The following is a 10370-nucleotide window of genomic DNA, read 5'->3' as shown; positions in this document are numbered from 1 at the left end:
GAATTATGGAAACCTGTTGCTTTAAAGAAACTGATGATTCAGCAAGAAGCCGTCCCTACTGGGATAGAAGGTCAGCTAATACGTAAATCACAAAGAAGCAATTCATAAGCTAGAACACAAATTGTTATATAGTACACGTAACACAGGTTCCCAACACGCATACTATCTCACAATGTAACATCTTATTGAGAATCAGAGGCCTAGCTAGCAATCCTTGGCCTAGTTAGCAATGCTTATTGCGCATGCGTATTAGATTAGGTAATGATATGCGCATTGAATATGAAATGAGACAATGATGAATATTAAAATATTAAATGATGTAATGTTTTATGTGATTGGTTAAATCAAAATCCTTTGTCTGAAATGTTATAAATTCCTGCCCGACCTTTGGGCGGGGTTGCAGTATTCCGAAAAGATTCGACTGGAACCTTATTGCTTTGCAATAAACATAATGGACTCCTAACTCCTCTTGTCTCTGAGTTTTATTGGCTAACTCAGAAGATAAGCCATTTTTGGCTTACAACATTTGGTGCCGTGACTTCTCGGATGTACCAAGGTTGAAGCAGGACGCTTTGGGACACGTTTTTCTCTTCTACTACTTCGGCCGAGTCGAAGGATTTTTCTTCAAAGCGCGTGCCAAGGGAAGAATCCTGGGAAAATCCGGAGAAGCAGTCGAGGACAAAGACGCCCAACCTGCGTTTCAACTAACTGAGGAGGAGACGGAGTCCCGGCAACAAACGACCAACAGATAAGAAAGGTATGAAATTCTTGGTGTTTGGGAACCTCCTTTTAAAAAGGGGAAGCAAGGTCTGATCCACCTTGGAAAGGTCACAGAGGGCAGAAGGTACTGTTAGTGGGCCGAATAGTAAACCAAGAGGGAAATTGAGGGTTGCGGGGCTAACTAGATTTAGCTGAAGTAAGAATTTGAAACTTTGTTGCTGTTTAAAAACTTATTTGAAATAATCCTTTGAGTAGGGGTCTCTGCATCAGCACTGGCCTTTGTGAGATTCTGTTTGGGGGTGTCTGCCATCTGCGCCTTGGTGTGAATCTGTTTGGGGGTGTCTGCCATCTGCAGACGCCTTGGTGTGAATCTGTTTGGGGGTGTCTGCCATCTGCAGACGCCTTGGTGTGAATCTGTTTGGGGGTGTCTGCCATCTGCAGACGCCTTGGTGTGAATCTGTTTGGGGGTGTCTGCCATCTGCAGACGCCTTGGTGTGAATCTGTTTGGGGGTGTCTGCCATCTGCAGACGCCTTGGTGAGATTCTGTTTGGGGGTGTCTGCCATCTGCAGACGCCTTGGTGTGAATCTGTTTGGGGGTGTCTGCCATCTGCAGACGCCTTGGTGTGAATCTGTTTGGGGGTGTCTGCCATCTGCAGACGCCTTGGTGTGAATCTGTTTGGGGGTGTCTGCCATCTGCAGACGCCTTGGTGTGAATCTGTTTGGGGGTGTCTGCCAACTGCAGACGCCTTGGTGTGAATCTGTTTGGGGGTGTCTGCCATCTGCAGACGCCTTGGTGTGAATCTGTTTGGGGGTGTCTGCCATCTGCAGACGCCTTGGTGAGATTCTGTTTGGGGGTGTCTGCCATCTGCAGACGCCTTGGTGTGATTCTGTTTGGGGGTGTCTGCCATCTGCAGACGCCTTGGTGAGATTCTGTTTGGGGGTGTCTGCCATCTGCAGACGCCTTGGTGTGAATCTGGGGGGTCTCTGCGTCGTCAGAGGCCTTGGTGTGATCAGTGTTGCTGTTCAATTTTATTAGGTTATGTGAGTTTGTTTGAGTCGGTGTGTGTGTCAAGTCCGAGTTCCAGCTGAAAGCTGGGACTGGGGAGAGATTATTAAGTTATCCCCTGTTGTCCTATCCGGGTGTTATTGCCCGGGAGGGAAAAAAGGGACTTTCTTTGTTTTCCTCCTTTCCGGTTAACCAAATAGAAGTTATCTTGTTGATAGGAACTGTTCCCTGAAAGCAGTAAGTTACAGGAAATTTTTCTGCTCCTTCCAAGTTACTTTTTACGAAATAAAAGCTCTCTATATCCCTGATTGAACCTTGCCTGTGTAATGTGTGTGTGTGTATGTGTGTGAGTGTGCTTTTCCTTCCACAAATTCTCTGTCTGTGCAACATGGGGGTAGAAACATCCAGGTCCATGTACCCTCTTTGCATGTTTTTTTTTATGGGCTTCCCCCCTTCCTCCCGAGCAAAAGGGCTGGGGAGGGGGGGGGTTAGACCTTTGCATGACTGTGTGGCTGTTTCTCTTTTTGAGTGCTTTTTGCATTGAGGCTTGTGTTTCCAACCTGATGGAAGGGGGGGCTGCGAAGAGCCAGGCGTTTGCATTCGTGTGTGTGTGAAAAGGACTATGTGTTCCTTAAGCTAGCATTTCGAATTGTATCATTTCCCCCAGAACGAAAGAAGATCAGTGCATTCTTTTTTTTTTTTTTTTTGCTGTTCTTCTGAGTTACTTTTAACACAATAGAGGTTTGTCCACTGTGTCTGGGAGCACACCCTTAACCTTCCATGAATTGCTTTACCTTCCTGGTGTTAGGGAAAAATGACCCCTTCTCCAAACACATTGCACTTTGCAGGCCTTCCTTCCCTTCTTTAACCTGCAGCTTAGGTGCACTTAAAGGCCTGCTCCCTTGATTGGCTCTTACTGGTCTACACTGGTTACTCTAATTGTCTCATTTATTCCTGCTCTCTCACTGGTTCATATTGGTTTCTGGATTTTTTTTACTGCAGCTCCGACCCCGACTATTGTTTTTTTAGTTATTGCTTGCTGGTGCTTATTCATTTTTTTTAAACGAAATTTCATGTTCTGGACTTTCCTTAATGGCACCTGCTGGTTGCATGTTCTGGCTTTCAGTATTTTATTTTTTTTTAACACATTTTCACATTTTGTTCAGGTTTTCTGCACCCATGATAGCTGCGCAATAATAGGCCTGTGTTCTCTGTGTGTGTATGTGCGCGCAGAGGGGGGTGCAGGGTATCACTCCCCCCCTCTCTCACACAGACACCCTCCCTTCTCTTCTCCATCCACCCCTCCCCTCCCTTCTGGGAGTAAATGGAGGGGGCATCCTTAGTGTGTGTGTGCGTGAGTAATCCCTTTGTTCTCTGACTAGCAGTATGAATTGTATCATATTTTGTTCTCTTCACTGCTTGTGGCCTTCCTTCCCAAGCTTTTGGCCTGGGAAGGTGGGGGCAAGTGAAGTGTGTGTGCTTCCTGATATCACCATTGCTTTTGGCATTAAACTGACTGGAAGATTTTTTTTTTCAGCACACATGCACCCAGTATTTTATTTTTTTCACACATGTTCCTGTCTTGTTCACACATGCACTCAGTATTTCATTTTAAGTGGGGAAAGAGTGGTGTGCAAGCAGTGGGTGAATTTTGAAATGGGTTAGGAAAAGAATGGAGGAAGGATATTGGTTTGTCATAAGCCCCTCTTGCACAACATTCTAAGCAAGTGGGATGAAAGGGGGCCTCACAGCTCCCAATGATCAGTGAATATGTGAACAGAGGTTTATGTGAGGGTGGCAAGTGAAGAATGGGATGTTGGGAATGGAAAAGGTGGAGCTCTTGGAAGCAGCAGCTACAGTACTAGACCTGACATTGTGAGGACGTGGGGTACTTTTGAACCTCAGGAGAGAAAGGGGGATAGTGGGATGCTACTGGTAAACAGACCGGGGGCAGAAATTTGGAATAATTGGAAGAAAAACAGGATGGAAGAGGAATGTGTACACATTTTGAGGGCAATGTCTATCTTCTACACAGATTTGGAGTGTGCTTTCACAACCCTCCGTGCCCATGTTGCAGAGCACATCTAAGGGGTGACTCCGTCGTCCAAACGGAACGCTGTGGGGCAGAGTTGATGGCCCGCCAAGGAGTTGGTGGCCCGCCAGGCTGCCTGTCATGGCAGAAACAGGGGACGATGAGAGGAGCTGAAGGTGGCTCTGGTTCCGGGGTATTGGAGGAGTGGACAAAGCAAACACTTCATAGACTGTGATAAAATAGACAGAGGTACCCCTGTTACCCTGCCCAGAATTTGTTGTTACCCAAAAGGAACCCTGAAATTGTCACCTTTTGAAAGAGCACATCGAGGGGTTAACTCCATTGTCCAAGCAAAACACCGTAGAGCGGAGTTGGCAAACACGCCAAGCTGGCCGCCACGGCAGTGTAGAACAATGAGAGTTGCCAACTGATGGCTCTAAACCTAATTCAATGCCTTGGCTCTGTCCAGCAACCTAGCTCTGTCTGAGCTTCTCCCTATTGCCCTGTTCACAGACCCCCCATTGCCCTGTTTGCAGATATTCCCTAGACCCTCCAATATTCTCCTGTGGGTCAACAGTGGGCTGGTGGTTATTGGGGGACATGCATTACATCACCATGTGCAGTCTCTCTCTGCCGTGTTTTGTTTCTTTTTCTCCCCAGGTGCGTCCTTGGGCATACCCCTTTGATGGCCTCTGCACCAGCGCACCAGTACACATCTGGCTGAATCTGTGGATTGATGAGCCATTGACACCGCGGTGGCGAGGGCTGTTTGCTGTTTTGCTGACCACAGACTGCGATTGCTGGGGGGTTTGTTCCTTGGATTCACCTTTGGTCTGTGAGCACCAGGACGTGTGCTTAGGACTAAGACTTTGACTTAGAATTGACTTTGTACCAACAGGATCCCTACGTCACACTCTGGAAGCTGGTTTGCTCTACGCAGAATGGGAAGCTTGAGGATTCTTCGATCCTAATCTCCAAATCTAAAAGACTCCCTTATTTTTAGCGCCCTCGTCCAAATAGGGCAATGGCAATTCTATACATTTTTGGATGTTAGTAGGGGGATTGGCACTGGTCTTATTGGCTAAATGGAATGGTGCCAACCCAGTACCAAATTTAGATGACAATCTGTATTTAAATCCTTCCCAACATAGTCCGTAAACATGGCCCAAAAGCAGTTACTTTTGCAATACCACCAATTGCCAAAAGCAGGAGTTGTCTAACTGAGTTACCTGAGGGTCAAGCTGAATGAGTTACATAAGTGTCAAGCTGATCGGTGCGAGTAGTCTCGCACCTCTAGCTTGAAGTGAAAGGGAGAAATGTAGCAGGGGCCCAAAGGGCCCCAATTAAGTTAATAATGTAATTCCCTATAAATCCTGGAATATGCTTATAATAGTGAATTATGGAAACCTGTTGCTTTAAAGAAACTGATGATTCAGCAAGAAGCCGTCCCTACTGGGATAGAAGGTCAGCTAATACGTAAATCACAAAGAAGCAATTCATAAGCTAGAACACAAATTGTTATATAGTACACGTAACACAGGTTCCCAACACGCATACTATCTCACAATGTAACATCTTATTGAGAATCAGAGGCCTAGCTAGCAATCCTTGGCCTAGTTAGCAATGCTTATTGCGCATGCGTATTAGATTAGGTAATGATATGCGCATTGAATATGAAATGAGACAATGATGAATATTAAAATATTAAATGATGTAATGTTTTATGTGATTGGTTAAATCAAAATCCTTTGTCTGAAATGTTATAAATTCCTGCCCGACCTTTGGGCGGGGTTGCAGTATTCCGAAAAGATTCGACTGTAACCTTATTGCTTTGCAATAAACATAATGGACTCCTAACTCCTCTTGTCTCTGAGTTTTATTGGCTAACTCAGAAGATAAGCCATTTTTGGGCTTACAACACTCTGGACTGTGATAAGGGAGGTCCTATCATTGAATCAGATTTGTAGAGTTGGAAAGGACTCATCTAGTGTCATTTAGTCCAACTCCCTGCAAAGCAGAATAGGCATAGCTGCCAAGTCTCCCGCTGAAAAATGCGGGATCAGCAGTGGCGCGGCACCGGAAGTCGCTTCTACGCATGTCTGGACATGCATAGAAGCAACTTCCGGTGCTGCTCTGTCCAGTTTCCGGTGCCCAGGCATGGGCAGAGTGGCACCCGAAATGGAGCCTCCCTGGCAGGTAGGAAATCCAGGGGATTTCCAGGATTTTTTTCTATTCAAGATAATAGCGGGAAACGAATTAAACTCCGGGTGTTTTCTGCAAAAAACAGGAGACTTGGCAGCTATGCAGTATAGGTGACACTGTGATGCTGCCCTGCTTGTTCTTGGTGTATATCTATACCTCTTTATTGTCTTTGTATGTTAATAATAATAATAATAATAACAACAACAATAATAATAATAATTTATTATTTATACCCCATCCATCTGGCTGGGTTTTCCCAGCCACTCTGGGCGGTTTCCAACAGAAAAATAAAACAGTAAGTAATCTATTAAAAGCCTCCCTAAACAGGGCTGCCTTCAGATGTCTTCTAAAAGTCTGGTAGTTGTTTTCCTCTTTGACATCTGTTGGGAGGGTGTTCCACAGGGCAGGTGCCACCACCAAGAAGGCCCTCTGCCTAGTTCCCTGCAATTTGGCTTCTCACAACGAGGGAACCGCCAGAAGGCCCTCAGTGCTGGACCTCAGTGTCCGGGCAGAATGATGGAGGTGGAGACGCTCCTTCAGGTATACTGGACCGAGGCCATTTAGGGCTTTAAAGGTCAGCGCCAACACTTTGAACTGTGCTCAGAAACGTACTGGGAGCCAATGTAGATCTTTCAAGACCAGTGTTATGTGTTCTTGGCGGCCACTCCCAGTCACCAGTCTAGCATTCTGGATTAGTTGTAGTTTCCGAGTCACCTTCAAAGGTAGCCCCACGTAGAGTGCATTGCAGTAGTCCAAGTGGGAGATAACTAGAGCATGCACCACTCTGGCTAGACAGTCTGCAGGCAGGTAGGGTCTCAGCCTGCGTACCAGATGGAGTTGATAGGCAGCTGCCCTGGACACAGAATTGACTCCATGGACAGCTGTGAGTCCAAAATGACTCCCAGGCTGCGCACCTGGTCCTTCAGGGGCACAGTTACCCCATTCAGAACCAGGGAGTCCTCCACACCTGCCCGCCTCCTGTCCCCCACGAACAGTACTTCTGTCTTGTCAGGATGAAAGCAGGGTGAACTTAAAGAGGGTGGGGGGCAAAGTAGGCCAGAGAAAACAGGGAAGGTCTCCTTGACTAAGCAATCTTGTTTCCCTAGTTTCACTCTGTTTAGAGTCTAAGCTTGTCAGGGCAGGCATAGAGCTTATCTGCTTATTTTTGTGTCTGGAAAATATCTCCCTGTTTCTGAAAACGGCAGAGTTTCAAGTCATCACCAGTAATATTCGTAGGCAGAGACTGAAGATGTTGGCCTTAGTTTCATTAGTTAGGGGAAATAATATATATTCCGTGAGTTGCGTGAGATGGAGACACTGGACTTTGTGCTGAAGGGGGTATGGTGGTGGGTATGCTGAGATGGACAACACTTCTAGTGAGCAGAAGTAGTTCCGGAGAGAAGTTCCATGGAAATCAATGGCTACCAGGATCAGAGGCAGCACGTCCCCGAATACCAGCTGTTGTGCTCCTCTCCTGCTTGTGAGCTTCCCATGCATATCTGGTTGGCTGCTATGAGAACAGGATGCTGGACCAGATGGGCCTTTGCAGAAGAACTAATAAACTGAAATGATGCGTGGGCATTCCAGTATAAATCCACCACTGATGCACTGCTATTGTGTCTATGACAACAACAACAGCACCAGTCTTTGGAAGGGCTGTAAGTGACCACCCTACATCCAACCATCCCACCTGGGCTTAAGGATACAGCACTTGGCTAACCCTGTGCAAGCCCTTGTCACTGGAGCTGGGGTTAGATCTTTGGACCAGGGGTTTAAGCCTCAAATACCCAACAGGGCCCACACCACATTTTTGTATTGTTTTAAAGGTGGGCCAACTAAGACGGGCCAACTTAAGATAGACGGAAGTTGTTTTGCACATCTGACAGTTGTGGCTGCTCCACTTGTTCAGAAAGTCTATTTTGGTTTAAGCGCAAGAACATGTGCATGCATGTGCAAAGATCTTAAAAGACGATGACCTTTTAAAGTCAATCAAGCTGAATGTTGACAGCCACGCTGGCGTGGGTGGCAGAAGATGTGGTTGGAGATACTTTGGTGTAGGAGGAAACTAATGAAGCTGTGCAGTTTCCTTGCCCATCAAGAGAAAAACCTCCTGGTGCTCTAGGTTTTGTCAAACGATTACAGTAGATATATATATACACATACCCTTTCATGTTTGTTTATGGGAAACTTCCATATAGGTTTCTTAAAGGGCCAGCAAATAGCTGTCTCATTTGTATTTATTTTTAATCTGAGTTTTTGAAAAGATCTGTGCAGTGCAAGGGCAAGATCAGGGATGGGGATCCAGATATTGTTGGACTCCAACTCTCATCAGGCCAAGCCAGCATGACCAGTGGCCAAGGATTATGGGAACTGTAATTCAGTAATATCTGGTTGTTGCCAGGTTTTGGGAGCTCTTGGGTAAGACACCCATTCTCAGTGTGAGCTGCCTCCCTTGGTTGGACCATCCCTCCTCACTGCTGCTGTCACCAGCTGTTGTTGCTGTGCCTCCTTTTCATCAATGCCACGTAGCTGGCAGGCAGGCAGGTGATGACAGCTGCTGCCACCATTATTCAGTTGCTCACCCCTTCTGGACCAGAGAGGCCAGGGAAGCAAGCAAGGGAGCTGGAGAAGGTCTAGGGAACGCTTTGTGGTCTGTTCTCACTCAGTCATGCCAACCCCAATTGTAGCAATTCAGTACTGTATAGGGAAACTCGGGTTCACATCCCTTGACCAAAGGTCACTGGGAGTCTCTGGGCAATTTCCTCTCCCTCTTTTCTCCTATTCCCCATTGTCAAAATTCAGGTTCTTCATATCCTGGTGTTTTTCATGCAGAAGGTTAAAGGTTTAATCTCCTACTTCTCCAGGAAGAGCTGGGAGAGACTGCTGCCTGGAGAGACTGCTGGGGAAAGTTGTTGTTGTTGTTGTTGTTGTTGTTGTTGTTGTTGTTGTTATTAATTTATTAATTTCTGTTGCCAGTCAGTGTGGACAATACTGAGCCAGTTGGAAAAATAGCCTGACTCAGTACAGCAGTTTCCTCTGTTCCAAATGTGCTCGGATGATCCAGACCATCAGGACTGGGACATGTCCCTTGTGTGCCCTTCAGATCCTTAGAGAACATACCTGCACATTCCCCACAGCAAACATCAGCACCTATGTGCTAAGCTGCGTCAAGGGTAAGCCAGTCCGGCTGTGCATATCAGTGTGTCTGCAGCTGCATGAGGTCAGCAGAAAAGTCAGTGCGCACATGGCGCAGAAGGTGAGCGAGGAAGCTGCAGCTCCTCCATGTCGGATGTGAACGGTGTGGGCGAGCTTCTTCTCATTCTTCTCCTCCAGCAGATTTTGGATGGAGACTTCACAACCTGGGGCAATGGGTATGAACACAGCCAGCCTCAAAGAGATCAAGGGGCTGATGAAAAGTAAGGTGTTTGTTTTGTTGATGCAAACAGGATGAGGTTAAGACTTTCTAATTCAGGGCAACGGAGCAAGTTGTGTTTTCTTGGGGGTTTGGGTTATTTTTGTTTTTGTTTTGGCAAAGGCTCACTTTCCTCTCAATTTGCTTACACATACCTTTGGTTTAGGTTTGGACTTGTGGGGAGAAAGACAAAATGTTATTCTGAACACACACACACACACACACACACACACACACACACACACACAAAACGTGTGTGCCTATGCATGCATACACTATATCGATCTATCTGTATCTATATTTGGCCTCAGGCTTTGTTCTCTTTTCTGCTTCTGTCAAAAAGGCAAACAGGTGCGTCAACTCATAGAGCAACAGATGGCAACCTCCACCCTTCCCCAATATCTTTGATGGATTGAAGGAGTCAAGAGTCTCAGCTGGGGAAGGGTTGGAGCTCAGAGGCAGAGCATTTGCAGGCAAAACGTCCCAGGTTCAATCCTTGGCCTCCCTAGATTGAATTGGGAAAGAATCTTGCTTGAAACCCTGGAGAGTCACTGCCAATGTTGACAATACTGAGCTAGATTGACCACTGGTCTGATACATTAAAATGCTGGGAAGGGCTGTAGCTCAATGATAGACTAGTTGCTCTGCAGGCAGAAGGTCCCATGTTCAACCCCTGGCCTTTCCTGGTAGGGATGTGATAGTCCCTGCCTGCAACCTTGGAGAGCCCCTGCCAGTCAGTGTCTAGACAACACTGCACTAGTTGGACCAAACGCTCTTGAATCACTATAAGGCAGTTTCCGATGGGCTTTTTCTGGTTAGCAACAGAGAACAAGGCAGCCTCACATCCTTCAAGCTTAGCTTAAAACCGCTAAGCTTGGACACTGAATAAAACTGAGGTGGGGGAGACAGCAGTGTGTATATGGTACAGCTTATGAAGATGAAAGTTAAGGAACTGCTGAATCAGGCTGTTTGCAGTGTCAAAACACTTGCCATTTAGA

The 10370-nt window shown here is 46.4% G+C and overlaps 1 long non-coding RNA gene across 1 annotated transcript; it reads left to right on the top strand.

Annotated features, from left to right (window-relative positions):
- Positions 1–395: 395 nt before the first annotated feature.
- LOC148685329 (uncharacterized) lies at positions 396–5615 on the top strand. The gene is made up of 2 exons (XR_015950548.1): positions 396–757; positions 4419–5615. It is a non-coding gene; the product is annotated as an uncharacterized LOC148685329 (long non-coding RNA).
- The last annotated feature ends 4755 nt before the right edge of the window (positions 5616–10370 follow it).

The sequence above is a fragment of the Zootoca vivipara genome, chromosome 6 (genome assembly GCF_965207765.1).
Source record: "Zootoca vivipara chromosome 6, rZooViv2.hap1.1, whole genome shotgun sequence".
NCBI lineage: Eukaryota > Metazoa > Chordata > Lepidosauria > Squamata > Lacertidae > Zootoca > Zootoca vivipara.
The sequence above is the reverse complement of the archived record's forward strand: the minus strand, read 5'-3'. Positions and strand labels throughout refer to the sequence as shown.